The sequence below is a fragment of the Megalops cyprinoides genome, chromosome 8 (assembly GCF_013368585.1).
Source record: "Megalops cyprinoides isolate fMegCyp1 chromosome 8, fMegCyp1.pri, whole genome shotgun sequence".
In the NCBI taxonomy this organism is placed as follows: Eukaryota; Metazoa; Chordata; class Actinopteri; order Elopiformes; family Megalopidae; genus Megalops; species Megalops cyprinoides.
In genome coordinates, this window is record NC_050590.1 from 36979363 (window position 1) to 36997516 (window position 18154).

Consider the following 18154-nt stretch of genomic DNA (forward strand, 5'->3'; position numbering starts at 1 on the left):
CATCTTACATGTGTTTTTTGGCACCTTAATGAGTTGTCACATGTGCATTCTTCATTAACTAAAAAAAATCACCTTTCCCGGAAACATACATATTCATAGATGCATTACAGTACACCAGCTGTCTCTGTCTGTCTCAGGCAATCACACACATACACACAGGACATGGGACATGAGATGGCTGTGACTTTAGTGACAGACTGAAGATATCTGATTTAAATGACTGTGCCCCACTATCCCCATCCCGATTTATTTAGCGCCTTATTGAGACTTGACTGGGCCTGACACTCCTACACAGTCCCAGTTGGTCTTCCCAAGCAACACCTGCATCTTGTTAGCGGCTCCAATTATACAAAAAAATACATCTATCAGCATCACTTGGGAAACTACATTTTTCCACAACTCCAAAACCTTTATATAAGTTGTGGCAGTTAGTTTTTGGTCATGGATGCCTATTTTTTGTCAAGATGGCAACATATTATCAGGAGATAAAACGGAATGCCCAAAATCCCAGATGCTGTCCCACTTGCACAAAAAATCATCTTCCCAGACTTCATTTTCATTATGCCCAGTGCTGAGAATTAAGAAAAAAAAAAGCTCCTTTTTTCTTCAGCATTAACAAAACAAAGGGACACGCTGGAGGCAAAGCATGGCGAAGGCAGACTGTTACCAAAAGAGCTTTTATTGGTCAGATGTCAGCTGCTACAGGTGAGAGGACATAGACAGCAGAGGAGTAGAAAGTGAAAAAAACATGAGTAAGTGTGCAGATGTGTAAGGGGCAAGGCTCTTCCTCAGGCACCAGGAGTCACCAGGTCCCCTTGCAGCATCCCTGCCCTCTGGGGCTCCAGGCCCTGCCCAGAGCACCCATACACCCCCAGGCCCAGAGGGACATAGTGCTGCAGTGTGGCCAACTCGTCCCCTGACAACCGAGTCACCGTTGTCACCCAGGGAGGCACAGGCTGGCCCCTGTACCCCAAAAATGCCAGGCTTCCTGCAAAGAGGACAGAAGAATCAGAGGGGCATGGCACAAGGTTGTGTAACTCCATGCAATCTCATGGCACGGTGGGTACAGCACAAAGAGCTACATGTCAGCTCCCTCAGAACACTCTACTGTATCCTACAGGTTACCAGCCAGAACTGCACTGTCTTGCAGGTCTCAGGTCTGTGCCTCTGTGATACTGTGGGTGCTAGAGAGTGGATTAGGTCAGTGCACAGTCATGCTTTCAGTTGATGATTAAGCCAGTTTGATATGTGCAGTGGGAGACAAGCTAAATTTTTCAGATTTCTAGACTTTGTGGTGTGAAATGGGAGTTCCCTGACGTGTTCAATACCGCCTTGAAGACATTTTCTGAAATTAAAAGAACTCTCCCTTTTATTCTGAGGCTCAAAGTCACAGCCATACTCCTGTAGCTAAAAACTGCAATAAGCCCACAAAATGTTATGCAATGAAGGGAATGAGAGACTCATCTCAAACCTGAAGTTAAGTACAGCTATCGGCTGGTTAGTGAAAGTGTTGCTGCTGGTGGCTTTATTAAAATATGATGTCTGAACTTGTCTGGAATTAAAGTTGCTTCCTTGCTTTCTGTATTGCAATTGAAGCCATGGCTGCTCCACTCTTTCTTGTACATGTCTCACTCACGGTTTGCTGAACCCATCAAGACTGGTCACAGTATGTCCGCCCTGACCCTGCAAGGAAATCTGTATATATTGATGGAGACAGTGACCTCACAGATGCATTCAGGTAGTGTGATGTCACCTTTCTTGTTGAGGGCTATGGGCTTCACAGATCCCAGCTTGATGAAGGAGGAGAACTTGGAGTCTCTGGGCAGATCTGCCACATCCCTTGAGCACACGAGCACTATCGACCTGGAGATGGAGAACACTGTGAGAGGAATGCCCTGCTGCCTAGGTGTCGGGATGAGGCACAAATGTAAGGCTCCTGTCAAACCTTCACATAAACAAAGGTAAAACTCATGGGTCCAATGTGTCCTCAAACATTGACTCATAAATAAATGGTAGTAGTACCTTTTCAGTACATTCAGTATGTTACATTTTGGCAATAGCATACATAAAATTTGCCAAACATTGTTTTTGATTTAAGTGAACTGGTTGATTAACTTAGTAAATTTAATTTAAATAACTGTGAGTCAAACTTATGGAACAAAGCTGACTGAATCTTGGGGAGACAGTACTCTCATACCGTAAGTTGGTAAAGACAGGTATAGAGTATCATCTGAAGTGTGAGCTGAAAAAATGAACAAATTGAAATGAATGGGAGGATATATCTCATTGGATATGAAGGAAACTTATTGCTACGTTCTTTACTCCGGGGTACATGAAAAAGCCTCCTTTATGGCCTCATGCCACTGCTGCTCAGTAATGTGCTGTAAAAATTGTTGAGGAGTATGAAATTGAATTATTCCAACAGACTCTCTTTTTCTGGTGGAGAAACCGACTGGCCTTGTTCATCGTCTGACCTCTCCTTGATAGCGCTGATGATGTAAGAGTCGACAGAGCTGCTGACTTGGTGGACAGAGGCAGAGAATGTTTCCAGGTGCCTCCGGTCACGCAATTCCCCCGTGCAGGGGTCCAGCACAACAAAAAACAAACCCCTTGTCCCAAACAGGAACACCTCCTCATTCACCTGCAGATGAGATGGGAGCATGTAACCAGCAAATCCCATTGAAACACTATTCCTGCATCAGAACAACAAGAACCATATGCACTGATCCGTAGCTGGTCTGTTATCTTTCAGACCAGAGAGCACCTTTCAGAATATCCTGTTTCTAAGCACCGACAACAGGCACTGATGACGTACCCCTACACCGAATGATTAATATCAGTGGGGGTTTGGAAACAGCCATACCAGTGATCCCTGTACACACACACACACACACACACACACACACACACACACACACACACACACACACACAACCCTTGTATACTGTGACTCCATTTTCTCTCCTCTGGTCCAGGGAGCACAACCCATGCCCTATGCTGGAACCATTCCATCTGAGCTCTATATCAATGAATTAGGTAGGTATGATTCTTTAACTGAATTCTGTTTAGGTTGACATCATTTAAAAAAAACCTGCTGTTAGCTCTTTCTAACCAATGTAGTTAGTTAGAACAGTTCTAGCAGGAGGACACAGGCACAAGGGATGGAGATCCTCAGTGACAAAAATGTCAGCCATAGATATTGTCACCAATAATCAAAATAGTCTGCTAAATCCCACTCTGGTTATTGATTTGTTTTGGTACTGCCCCAATCACAAGAAAGTGCACATGCAAGCTTTTTTTTTCCTTCGTGTGACATCATAATACATGGGCCATGAGACACAAGTGTTCTGAAGTCATTCCCACCAAGGAACAGTGTGTGCCACGATCAGAGCTAGTCCCCCTAATTGCACACAAGTGAGATGGCTTTTGCACAAATCCATCACCTGTGTAACACACTGTCTCAACACCATGCTGCTTCTCTCCAGTGTGACTCCTGTCAGCAAATGTGTCACCCCCCCCCCAATCAATGCCATAGGAAGAGCTGGGGCATTAATAAAAGAGGCTGGGGCTGGCTTGTCCCTCCCATCTCTTTGAAGTGATCTGAATCCGGCGATCAAAGTGGCTACACACCCTCTTAGAAAGAACAAAATAGTGTTGTTCCAACATTACTTAGTGATGTCTGGGACCCAAATGGAGAGTAGGCACTACCTCACTGAGCTCCTACCTTAATGAAGGCAGACTTCAAACCCTGCTGAATGTTGGCCCTGCTCAGCGACAGCACCTGTACTCTGACATACTGCTGGTGTGGTGAACTGGACACGGCAACCTGCATTCAAAAACAGGAGATCATACAGACTTATCAGAATCAGAATCAGAATCAGAACTTCATTCGCCAAATACAAATGTACAAGGAATTTCTCCTGGTGTAGGTGTGAACATTAAAAAATAAATGCAAACAGGACTATACAATACAAAAAATACAATAAATACAATACTATTAAGAAACTGTGCATTGCACATTTGTGCAATGAGTTTTGTGCAAACAGTTTTACAGTTCCGTTGTCGGATCTGTGGGATGGACGATTAAAGTGCAAGTATGCAACTGGACAGGGGGCAGATATGGGAAGGGTCCTTATTTGAAAGGATTACAGCCAGAAAGAAGCTGTTCAGGTGACGTGTAGTCCTAGCCTTTATGGATCTCACTCTCACTCTGCTGAACTGTACCCGGGCCCGCTTGAAGAGATGGGCTCAGGCACGGTTCAGTTGGACTCGGGCACAGTATGCTTCAGTGTGATCGCTAACCGTGCCCGAGCATGGAACTCAAACAAGACGTCAATGATGTGACTGTCCCATTTAACAAACATATCCGTTATAGCAACAGTTAGCTGGATAATTGTTAGTTACATGCTGAGTCATAATAATTCCTTTAAACCATCATTTGATTAGCTAGCTGACTTCCTTAAATATAACAAGCTGGCTAGCTCCAAAATTCGACTAGTTAGTTCTGTAGATCTATACCTAAAAATAACTCTGTGGATACCCACATTAGCTTAATTACTAGCAAGCGAAATAAAACTAACCATACTTTATGTGGTGATGTAAGCATTGCGGTTGTAAGGGGGTTAGTCAGAGTATCAAAAAGGAAGCAGCCAACCTGTTTAAGTAGCTAGTCTTCAACAATCATTCAGATAGGTAGCCTGTTAGCTAACTAGCTATGTTTGTCAACTCTATCGCTAGATAGCTAACGTTAGTTCTCTAGCCAGTTAGCATTGATTATGCAACGCAGCGATTTTCAGTTGATCTTGCTGCACGTATAAGAAGATTTTTACGGTGGCAGCTGATGTTGAGGGAGGAATTTGGAGCTGCTTTACTCGCAGACTACAATTAACGTTCATCAATAAGGTGAGAACCAGACCCGTTATTTACCCAAATATTTTCGAATGAATTGAAAAGTGTACTATCCAAGCAGTAATAGAAGATGCTTGTTGTTGTAATGATGACAGTAGCGCACACACAAGTAGTAGCCCTAACTGGTTAACATTAGCTAACATTATTGTGATTAATGCTACTGTTGTCTGACATAAAATATTGGTCTGTCCCTTAGAGTAATGACTGAAACGTCAGCTGCCTCCATAAAAATCTTCTTACACGTGCAGCACAATTACATGAAAATCGCTGCATTGCATAATCAATAAATCTATAAGGCATGTGAGAGGGCCATGTGTCACTCCAAATAAGCCACAAAGTAAGTACAATCATGAACTCCATTGTGCTGTGTGAGAGTGCTTTTCTTCAACACAAACAGTTGCATCGTGATGACGTAAGCGTGCTCGGGCCCAGAACGTTAAGCGCAATGTGAGCGCTGGCCAGAATGGGGAGGGGGGAGGTACAAGGCAACTGGGCCTAGAGTGAGTACACCCCAAGCTCACCTCTTCAAGCGGGCCTGGGCACAGTACGGAGCAATCACACTAGTCAAACAAACTGGACTTTGGGGGTCAAACGTGCTCGGGCACAGTATGGATTGCCTAGTGTGAGTACATCCTTAGGCACTGTGCAGAACAGCTATGTCCTATCCTGGCTGATCTCTTTAATCAGTCCCTGGCCCAGTGCACTGTGCCTGCTTGCTTCAAAACCTCCATTATCATCCCTGTCCCCAAGAAACAGAAGATCTCCTGCCTGAATGACTATAGGCCGGTTGCCTTAACTTCTGTTGTAATGAAGTGCTTTGAGAGACTCATCCTGCACTACCTCAAAGCCACAACTGAGGCCCTCTAAGACCCCCTGCAGTTTGCATATAGAGCTAATAGGTGTGTCGATGATACCATCAACTTGGCTCTGCGCCATATACTGCAGCACCTAGACAGCCCTCACACTTACGCCTGCATCCTTTTTGTAGACTTTAGCTCTACCTTCAACACTATAATTCCTGACCTACTACTGGAAAAACCGGGGGGGGGGGGGGGGGGGGGGGGGATTAGGGAGGCTAAGGTCAGAAGGGAGTGGGGGGGAGGTGGGGGAAGAGTGTCTCAGGGTGAGTGTGGCTGGGTTGGAAAGAGGGGGGTGGGGTGTTTTTCAAATCTTAAACTGGTTTGGGACTGAAGGGTCTGCTACAGTGTTGATGGGTTTAGGTTTGTAGTTTGAGGGGTTTAGGTTTGTAGTTTGTAGTTTTTTTGTCTGCACTCATTTGTCTGAAACCTGCATGACTAATATGTTTGAAACAGTGATTGAGATAGGAGACTCAAATCTTAATTTTCAAACTGATCATTTCTCCTCAACCATTTTTTTACGTCTGTTTTGCTAGATTAAGAATCAAACAGCTAATAACCTGTGTAATCCATAGCAGATAGCAGCTAATTTCCTTCATTTTCATTATTACCTTCTGTCTGTTTGCCACAAAATAGTGGCACATACCCAATGATTCTCTGACGATAGGGATTTTTGGATTTACAGAGCTGTAAACTCAAGTTAATCATGCTCCACAGATGTGAATATATGCCAAAGTATGTCAGATTATAAACCTTTTTGTAGCACAGAGTGCAGAATTTGTGGTCAAGGTCCCATCAGCCTGAGGTGGGCTCTACCTGAGGGGCTCCACACTGGGGGCAGGGTGTGGCCAGCTGCTGGGACGCCCACAGCCGCCGGGGTGGGTCTCTGTCACTCTTGTGCTCAGGGAGAGGGCGGGGCTGGCAAGCCCCAGGTGCCAAGGGGGATGTGCTGGCTAAAATCTTCACCCTCTCGCAACCCTGCTCGGAGCAGTAGCTGTGACCTCGCCGCAGGTGCTGTGCTTGCAGGTAAAGGAGGAGGTACCTGTTTAAAATTGTATGGAGAAGGCTTTTACCCTACCCAGTCTTGTACATAGATGACCTTTACATCATTACTATGCTTATTTTGTATGGTTTATACTGTATTTTCTGAGCTGACATTATACAGCTTCATACTGACTGAAGCCACTCAAACTCAGTGCCTGGCCCAAGGATACAATAGCAGTGATCACCTCACTCTCGATCAATTAAAGGGTAACATGTCAGAAATCCAGCTGATGGTCCAGGCTGATGCAAAATGGGAAAAATAAAGTTGACATTATTGTGTTTGTAGCCTTTTTGAGCATTGAGCTTGTCTGCAGACTGAACTCCCAGTCAAGGGCAGCAAAACAATACAATGTCTTATGTGCTGCATCTCCTCTCTCCATTTGGTAGCATGCATGAACACATGACTGCTTCCCAATTGATGTGTCACAATCAGAATGAAGGACTTCTTGTGCATCCCAAGAATGTCCAATGTGGGAATCTTATGGGCATTAATGCCAGGAGTCCTTGTTGTGTGGTTGTCTGGATTTGTGACGATCTGTGTTTGTAACATTTATAAATACGTAGTAGAAGTATGATGTCAGAGCAGCAAAAACACCTTTGATAACCACACCCTCTTTACCCTGTCCCGTTGTTGTAGTGGTAGAGCTTCCTGTCCAGGTTTTCCTGCAGTATTGCGAGGGTCGCAGCAGGGTTGTACTGGGCCACACCCTGCACCCTCCCACTCTCTCGCTGGTAGATGTCTGACACAATCTTGAACATGGTTCCCCTGGGGTAGCAGAGGGCAAGCTGGATCCAGTCTCCCCTAAAACCAAACACATGGACCAATGAGAGAACTGCTGCCACCATTACATCAATGACTGTCAAGTATGTCAGCATCCTCCTAGACAGTTGGAAACTTATTTTGGACTTTGCTCTATGCCCCTTAATATTTACAAAGTGCAGAACATGTGAAAAGGTGGTTTATGTTGATAACTGGGAAACACTCTGAAATGACTGCTTTTCACCACTTTCTGTACTCAGAAGACACACGTTGGTTTGTCACAGGTAATTTCCTTGTCATTGGAAAGAGTAAAAGATAGCAGGACCTGTATGTTCTTGGTCTGGTAATCCTGCAACATGCCAAGAAAGAATATACTACATTTTCAGGAAAAGTCAAACTACACCATGAGTAAATGAACAAAATATCTCATGAATTACAGCTGACAGCCAGGCACGCAAAAGCAATACATGCATTAGCATCTGTGCTGCACGAGAGTGGTAACAGTTTCACATGACTTGCTTCTGTGGGCCTCGGCTGTTTGCAGGTCTGCTGTGAAATGTTTAATGGTTGTGGGGGTTTCACAGCTGTCCTGAACTTAAGATTGATAGTTTTTTCCTCATTTATCTTACTGGAATCTCACTGTTTGAGCTCTTTGTTGGTTTTCAGTTTCTCAATGTGCCTATCCACAATCATATTTGTAACAAATGACAGATGGCTGTTTTGACCTGCTTTATAATTAATAATGGAAATGAGAACACCAAGCAGACATGATCACATCTGCTGTCAAGCATATTATCTGAGATTATGTTCTGTGTTATCAATAGCCCAATAAGAAGGGATCAAACAAAATCACTGGTCAATAGTAAATCTTGTAAATACATTCAAAACAGAAACAATTATCTTACATAATTTTCCAATCATAAAAACAGCTTTGAAATAATAAAAACAACATGAATATGAATAATCTAATCAACAATTGTCAACATGCACAGAGTACATCAATGGATCTAAATCTTCAAATCTTGAAATTAACAGATTAGTCTTATAATCACATCTGACTTATAGTGTGTTATACTATAGACTGATAATTGGCCATTTTAAGGCAGTGATAGTGTAGAGGCTCCTTTCAGATGTCCAGAGCACTATAGATCCCTTGGATCACAAGCTTGTAGCACTGCAGCTATAAAACATTCTCAGATGTGAGTGGGGTTATGAGCATTAGTTCTTTGTGTCCCAAATTGACTGCCTCAGACATGCTGGAGGTTTTTCAGTAGCGTAAATAGCCACAGGGGCTGTTGTAGCAGATGTGCAAGGGATGGAACCTGAATGTAGTAGGGTTCCTATTAAAGAAGGCCATGTTTAGGACACTCCCTGCTAAACCTCACCCTGTCTCCTTCCATCTGTTTCAGGCAGATATTCCACACTGTATAACACACAAATCTTACAGTCTCCAGAAATCGCAGATGTGGCATGTCACTGCTGTCCATTGTAAATCACTAGGCACAGGTAATGAAAGGTTGCAATGGAAAAAAAGCACTTTCGCTGTCCTAATAAACATTTTCATTAAATCAGGGCATTATAATTCTGAGGCATGAAACCTGCATTTGTTATTCCCGATGAATGTTCTGACTTGCCATCTGAGTAAGGTAGTCCGATGTTGGCCTCAGGGGTTAATCACCAACTGGTATTCAAACTGTTTTATTATTTACTCAAAGCTACAGCCTTCAAATCCCAGCTGAATACTGTGTTTGCAGTCCATCCATGGAGTGACAGCATAGCTCTGCACTCCACCATGGAGGAGAAACAGATACTGCAAGTTAGGTGATAAAATAAGAATTGCCCCAAGGTCTTGCTTGTGAGACTGAAACCTGTGAAAATACTGAATGGTGAATAAAACGTCTCCGTTTAGTCTAATACCTCAGCCCTTCAAAGTAGCAGTTATCAAGCCTATTCTGAAAAAGCCTAATCTTGATCCCAATGACCTGTCAAACTATAGGCCCATCTCGAACCTTCCATTCCTCTCAAAAATTCTGGAAAAAGCAGTATCAAAGCAACTCTGTGCCTTTTTACACTCTAACAACATTTCGGAAGTTTTCCAGTCCGGATTTAGGCCTCACCACAGTACGGAAACCGCTCTCCTGAAAGTGCTCAACGACCTTCTACTCTCCTGTGACAATGGCTGTATCTCTCTTCTTGTGCTGCTAGACCTAAGTGCAGCCTTTGATACCATCGATCATTGTATCCTCCTTGACCGCCTCGAAAACCTGGTTAGCATAAGTGGACAGGCCCTATCTTGGTTTAGGTCTTATCTATCAGAACGATATCAGTTTGTCTCCATCAACAACGAATCCTCCACTCGTTCCAGAGTAAGATATGGTATACCTCAAGGATCTGTGCTTGGACCTCTGCTCTTCTCATTATACATGTTGCTTCTTGGCGATATCATCCGTAAACATGACATTAATTTCCACTGTTACGCGGATGACACTCAGTTATACATATCAGTCAAACCCGATGTCCCTCTGAATATTTCAAACATGGAGGCCTGCCTAAAAGATGTAAAGAATTGGATGGCCCGAAACTTTCTCCTCCTTAAACCGGACAAAACCAAAATATTGGTCATAGGCCAAAATTCAATCAGGAGCAAACTCATTCATTTTACACTGGACCTTGATGGTGTCTCCCTTGCCCCGAGTGCAGCCATCAAAGACCTTGGTGTTGTTATTGATCCTGAGCTCTCCTTTGAAACTCACATAACTAACACCTCTAGGACTGCCTTCTTCCATCTGAGAAATGTTGCTAAAATCAGGAAAATCGTATCAATTAACAACGCTGAAAAACTAATCCATGCCTTTGAAACATCCAGATTAGACTACTGTAATGCCCTCTTGTCAGGATGTGCAAACATCTCATTAAAACCCCTTCAGCTGGTGCAAAATGCAGCTGCTCGAATCTTAACTAAAACTAAACGCTTTGAGCACATCACCCCAGTTCTGGCTTCTCTCCATTGGCTACCTATTAAATACCGGATCGTTTTTAAAATACTCTTACTCACATTTAAGCCTTTAAATGGGCTTGACCCCCCCCCCCCTATCTTAAGGACCTTCTTCATCCATATCTTCCGCAGAGAGCCCTTCGCTCCCAAAATGCCGGGCTTCTCACCATTCCAAGAGTGGGCAAAACTACTGTAGGCGGTAGAGCCTTTTCCTATCAAGCCCCTCTCCTGTGGAACAGCTTACCCTCCGAGATTCAGGGAACAGACTCTCTCTCCACCTTTAAGTCTAGACTCAAAACATATCTATATAGTAAATCATTCAGCTGAGGGACATGGCCTGGTGCTGGCGTGGATAATAGAGTCTCTGGTGGACTAAGTGGTCATTGCTTTCATGGACCCTGTGCCGTGATCTGGTGTTGACTGTCTTAGGGTCGCCCTCATGACTATGCCGGTCCCTTGCCTCCCGTCCCCTAGGTATGCTGCCATAATGTTAGCCTGCCAGGGTCTTTCCTTGTTGCACACCTTTTTGTCTGCCCCTCCTCTCCTGCCTCTCTGTTCTATATCCCTGCCATTCTTATCATCCACTAACCACTGTTTTCTGTTTGCTTCCTATCCCTGCTCCGGGCTCCTGTCCGGAGCTGTAGCCCAAGCATCTCATCCCGTTTTCCAGTCCAGCTACCTCACTGCCCTGCCCATCAAAGCCAACTGCGTTCCAAGAACCGGACATCCTAGGAGACATTCTTATAATCACTCTACTGTTAACTACTATTGTCTGTCAATCGTAACTGTCTTAAAGTACATTGCATAATTTGTCTCTAACTCTATCTGCCCAGTGCCAGCCAGAAGCAGATGGGCCCCCCCATGAGCCCGGTTCTGCTCAAGGTTTCTTCCTGACAGGGAGTTTTTCCTTGCCACTGTTGCCTTAGGCTTGCTCTCAGGGGGTCTCAGGCCTGGGAACAATGTAAAGCTGCTTTGTGACAACTTGTGTTGTAAAAAGCGCTATACAAATAAAAATGAATTGAATTGAATTGAATTGAATTAATGAAACCCAGTCCTCAGTAATTCCCATCATTCTGTTTTTCCCCAGGCAAGACTGCACAGTTGTGTGGAGTGCATTGGGCTCGCCACATTCTTGCCATGCTGTTGTGAATATTGTTACAACAGTAAGTCATCTTTTCACAATTTTAAATAAGTGTAATGATTTTCTGTCTGAGGGTTTTATAAATGTTCTACTTTTCTGGTACAAACAGCACCGAATGACATAAAATGCAAACAGTCTATTCTGAGCTCAGGGGCATCTGCTGTGGGAGGACCTCATCCAAGTTTCTGAGATTCTGAGCCTATTTCCTCAGATGAGCGTTACAATTGAATATCAACGAAAAACTTGCAGAAAGATGTTATGTTCCATTAATGTCAACGATCACTGCCTTTGCGATTATGTGTAAGAATCTAAAAATGTAATACTTGATTGTATATGTTCCAATTCAAAGGCCATAGTGATTCGATGGAGTACCTCTCTCTCTGGTCTCAAAAGGCAGGATGCCAGTGGGAGCTTTCAAGGTCAACTATATAAGCAAAGGCAAGTCCAGTCACACCGCCTTTAGATCTGAATCGCTCTGTCACAGAGCTGCGTGACTGCGTGCTGCCACTCTGTTGGGGCTGCCATGGAAACGTGTGCACACCTTTTGGTGCCCGCCCCCCCACCGCCCACTCTTACCTCCGCATCTCATTACCTATCACTGCTTTCAAATTCTTAGTCTTGGTGAAATTACCGCAAAGGATTTTTCCATATGAAGGGCAGATCGCCCTTTGCAGGCCTCATGGTTGAGATGGTCAATGTGTTTACTTTACCGCAGTCTGCCTTGAATGCAAACCATGTTTGCCATGACCTCAAATGGTCCTTTATAATAGAGGACACCTGAGTACCCACACCAGGGTTGCTTTCCTTTGTGGTACATTTGAGAATTTTTCATTTAGAGCTTTAGAGATTTAGAGATAATGAGGCCTCACTCTCTCTCCGGCTGTGTTCTCCTCTCTTTCCTTCCATACAGCTCACATATACATGCCAACACATACAATTAACAGACACAGGTGAGTATGTGCTGACATTGATGGGGTGCAGACACACAGGTGAGTGCATACAGTACCTGTTGAAATTAATGGGGTACAGGATGACCTCCTCGGGCGTGCCACCATGCCACTTGACACTGTAAGCCTGTTGAAGCATGACGACAGGTTGGTATTGCTGGTAGGGGGCGCCACGGTTCACCCCCTGCAGGGTAAGGGGATGGCTTGGGTACCGATCCCGAGCCATGAGCAGTGTCAGGTTTTCTGGCCGCCGGGTCTGGATGTACAGCTAGGAGGAAGGGGGGGGGGCAGCAAAATCAGACTCGCATCAAAATCCTGCCAGCAATAAATAGGCTCACTCCATCTGTGTTACTTTCCTTTCAGCAAGCGAGAAAAGGCTTGTCCTGCTCCCCCAGGAAGAGTGTCACAATCTGCCTTTAGGCAATGAACCAGACAATGAACAGAGCTTGGAGTTTGGATGAGGCAACCCTGTAGACAAAAAACCTCTGACACTCCTAAATACAGTCTGTTGAGGTTTACACATTTAGTTAGCATTGGAAAGGCTGCAACAGTGAGATAAAGACTCAAGAAATTGGTAAAATATTGGCTTGGAATGTGGGTCAGTGCTCCTCTCAGATGTCCTCAGAGCCCTGAGTGGGACATGGATCACAACCAGCTGATACTTCACCCAGAATCTAGGGGTTTCTCTGCCTCTGACTTTTAGCCATGCCACCATCACATGTCCAGCCAGTCACTGAAAACATCTGCACTTTTCTGCTGAAAGCAAAGCCACGGCTCTAATTGCTTCTGTGTGCACCTGGAAATCCATGGCGGCTTCATTTTTCAGCACCGTCTCAGATCCTTGCCTCCAAGAAATTTCTGCAAACTGCAACAGCCAATTGGATCCCTCCCACATAGCATGCACGCCATTCTGCTGACATGCTGCGTCAGCTAGACATGGGAGTTCATCTGCTGTGGCCTACCTGGATTGGGTGTAGCGTCTGCAGGTTTTAGTTCCAAAAAATAGATTAGTGCTGTAATTAACATGATCATTGCCTTTATTGGATGATCTCAGCTCCCCTCTCCTGACCTATGAACGCTGGTGGACTGCATAATTAGTGGGACGGCAAGCATCTTAGAGAGGGGAAGACTAGCCCTGCCATGTGATGTGCAGACTACTGCACATAGATTTTTGCGCAGGTATTCCAGAACCTGCTCTCCTAGTTATCACATGCAACCTATGCCATGGGATCTGGGCCACAGTTAAGCATGTGGTAGTGCTATGAAGTGATCCGTAACACCATGAGCAATAGTGTGCTGCAGTGTAAATGGACTCTGTGTAAATGGAGGTTTGCAAGTTTTAACAGCACACAGAGGGGGCAAGGCATCTACAAAGACTGGCCTGTAAGATTGTCGGTCTGAATCACGTCAGCAGGAAGGTATACATAGAAGATATGTGAAATGGGAGATTTATGGCTCGTGCTGGACCAGGGTATCTCCTAAACAAAGCAATGAATCATATTAAAGGGATGATGGCTGCCTCTTTTCCCTGTCAGATCTATGTGTTTTTGGCTGGATTCACATGCCTTTTGACAGTCCTGCTCACAGAAGGGCCATAACCGCGGAGCCACCATTCTGGAAGTTTAAAGGTTAATTGATCCAAATGTTCCACCAGGTTGGTCTGACCAGCACGGTTCCCCTGCTGACCACACTGACCGCACCAACCACTCACAAACAGGTCACAAACAACACTTGCCCTGCGGTTGTGGTGTGTTCAGACAGGCAGCTGTGCTTCACTGCCAGATATTTTGACATTCTTCAAATTTCCAAGCTTGACTGGATGGAGATGACACATGCAATTTAAACAGAGCCAAGTAAAACTGGATTAGTGCTGGAATGAACGACATAACCCCCCTCCCAACATACCCCCATCACACTGTGTTCATTTGTACTGTTTTTTGTTTCATTTCCATAATTCCTTGCCTCTATGGGCACACCAGGCCTGAACCTGCAAGGCAGTTATGTATCTATTTCGAAACCAGATTTCTGGTGAAACAAGCTGAACCTTGAATGCATGTCCAAAAAAACATAACATGTCAAACGCACACAAATGTGAATGTAACACCAGTAAGCAGATGAGTCTAAAGGTGAAAAGTGTCAACAACAAGTATGCATGCAACCACACTGCATTTTATGTCTGTTCCAGGACAGGCATGGAGAAGAGAGAAAAAGAAAAAAACAAAAAACATTTTTTGTTCAGGTATTAAAATGAAGGAATCTGGCACGGTGGAGATGCCAATGTGGCCTGAGGTTATCTGAGCAGACCCGCTGTAATTGCGAGGTGCTCCACTGCAGGGAAAAGGGAACACTAAATCACACAAGTCTGTGAAATATTGGCTGCATCCCAGGGGGCCGCCCTCCTAAAGAGCCCCCTGCTCTGAATCCGTTCACAGAGTCATCTGCAGAATCCTAGAAATGTACAGAGGTTTTGATAATCCCTTCCTGGGGCCTCGCAAACCTGAGAAAGTCTCCGGAGCCCAACAATGTTTTAAACTGTTCACAGAGATATCTCCTGTCCCTATGTGGGACATTTCAGTTTTCTACAGGCTTTGACAGCTTGATGGTCTTGTCCATCATACCAGATGGAAGGTTCTTTAAGCAGATCCTCAGGGCCTCACCTGTGCATACTGGCCGTGGCATATCACACCATTCCACCTGGGGATGGTGAGGCATCCAGGGTGGCGGATGAGGTAGTTGTCCACACGGCCAACGTAAGAGTCAGGGTAGCCCGTCACTGAGCCATCCAGGTCATGGAAGATGGATGTCTTGTCCCCGTCCATGTTGTTGGCACCAAACCACTGGCCCGGCCGGCCGAAGAACACATTGAGCCCCACCTGGATGTCATCAAAAAGTCAAATTCAAAAGTTGTACACACACATGCATGCACACACACACACGCACACACACACACTCACACACATGCACGCACATGCACACACACATGCGTGCACACGTGCATGCACAAACACACACACACACAGATTGAGAGCTGAAAAGAAACCAGCATGCTTTGTCTGTTTGAATGTACTGATGCAGCTGTAATATTATAGCCAAGCACTCTACTAAACAGATGCTTTGCTGGCATGAAAAGTTTTGACTGGAATAATCTCTCAGTGTGCTCTGAAATAATTCATTGACGTGTCTGTACCTGATGGAGAAATGACTTGAGGTGCATAAAAGAAAATCTGCCTCATTAATATCCCTCAATCATAAAATGGAGTCCCACTCTGTTAAGAGGGTCAGATCACTTCATCTGACATTCCAGAGCCAGAGTAACAGAGAGATGATTGCTCTCTAACCTCTCCCCTTCACAGACTGCTTTGAGCTCACTCTCCCCTGTTACACCATCCAGTGTTGTGCATTAACGTCTTAAAAGAGCACATTCATGGAATGTGCTCATTTTTTTGGTGAATGGTGAACCTGAATGTATCCATTTGCAACTAAAGAACATGAAGTTGAGCTTGTTCAGGTTTGCACAAGATTCAGAATCTTTGGGTGTGTTAAAGTTACTGCTTGATGAATAAACACGGACGGCGTTATTCCATACTGGAGACGTTTTTATTAGTGCAACTCACCAGATAGACAGCTCAACAGCTCGCAACCAACTGCCCATATCCCATACCCTGCGTAACAATGAACTTTGAGCTAGCTCTTGTGAAGTGTGAACTTGCACAACACTGACACCATCCCCATCATGCAGTGGCTGAACCCTGGCATGGGCCAGACATAGAAAGGAAATCTCAGTCTATTCATTTCAGAGAAAATGAGAAGCAGAACTGAGCTGAGGAGGAGGAGAATGGTCCAGGCACAGTGGAGGAATTCACACAAACAAATACCTCAGGCCAGGGCCTGAAATTTGTGCATGTCATTTGGCTCTGTTGCAGACTGAGTTTCTGTGCAAGGTTCACAAGCGTCTCTCTTGCACAGGAAAAAACCTCAGAAAAGTGGCAGAGGTCACTGCAGAATGAACTGAGAATCAGATTATCTGAGATGGGTTTCACCAAATGTAGCATAACAACTACTTTCTATGATTAGTTTCGATGCGCTGGTTGTACACAATTGTTTGGCCCTAACCCTGCCTTCAGGGGAGTCTGTCAGTCAGAGCATAGTGGAACAGGAGAAGCTCTGGGCAAGGGCATGGCTGATGTCATCGCTTTGTGGAGCTGCTGTCCTTTACATCTATCAACGCAGCACTGCTGAACAACTCTAATTGGATTAAAAGATTGATTTTGACAGTGTCATTGCCTTGTACATCATGCAAGATGTTTGTGATTGTAAATGTGATTTTGTGGATGAGTTCAAGTGTGACAAATGCAGGATTAACTACAAACTTAATCGCAAAACAATTCTATTGGAAGAGCGCATTCTAACCCTCAAAGAAATTGCAAAATGCAAACAGGCTGTGGATGCAAGTTGTCACAATATCTCTACTGTATGTCCAGACCTTCCCCCCACAATCTGCTCCTCATCACCCCGTAATGTTAGCAGAAAGTGGACTACACGGTGTAGAAAAAAGGAACTACAGCCCCCACCTGCTCTGCTGGAACTTTCAGTTGCTAGCTCACCACTTCCAAACACGAATGGCAAATGGATTACTGCAAGAAGAGGACCAAAGCCCAGCAGCCCTCCTGCACCATCCCAACTCATGCTTAGCAACAGGTTTGAGGTGCTCAGTGAGTATGAATGCTCATAAACGGACACTGATGAGGTACTTTTAATTGGAGACTCCATTATTCGAAATGTTAAATTTTCATCTGTCAATGCAAAAGTACATGTTGAATGTCTCCCTGGCGCTAGAGTCCTTGATATAGCCAATATCGCTGAAAATGTCTTAAACCTGCTGAAATACGAAAAGCTGGATACAATTATCCTGCATGCAGGTACAAGTGACACAAGGGAAACGGAAACTTTGAAAAACCACTTCCATATGACCTGTGAGAAACTAAAAAGTCTCAACAAAAAGGTTATTTTGTCTGGTCCTCTACCTGTATTCAAGAGGGGCTGTGAAATCTTTAGCAGACTCCTATCTCTAAATATGTGGCTTACTACCTGGCGTGCTAAGAACAACATTGGTTTTATTGATAACTGTGATCTTTTTTGGTTAAGATTGGCTTTTTTCAGGCAGGATGGTTTACACCTCAACAGACTAGGCTCTGCTGTGCTGTCTACTAACATTCAAAAAGCTGCAACTGCTTGACTATCTGTTAAAGAAATATGTCATCCGCCTCCTGAGTTAAACAATGTCAATAACTGTAATCTTATTTTGAAAATTGAAGCCAGAATATCCTCAGAAAGACAGAGGCCTAAGACTTCTCCATCGCGCACTGTAAATGTTAGTAACCTCATATACATTCCTCTGCAACCACTCTCTGTTCATAATGTTAGTACGGTTAATGTTAGTGTTGCCTATTAAATGTCAGATCACTCACAAACAAAACTTTTATAATTAACAATTTTATTATG

The 18154-nt window shown here is 44.4% G+C and overlaps 1 pseudogene; it reads right to left on the bottom strand.

Moving 5' to 3' along the window:
• Positions 1-788: 788 nt before the first annotated feature.
• The window catches only part of LOC118781684, a 39005-nt pseudogene continuing 21639 nt past the window's right edge, over positions 789-18154 (bottom strand).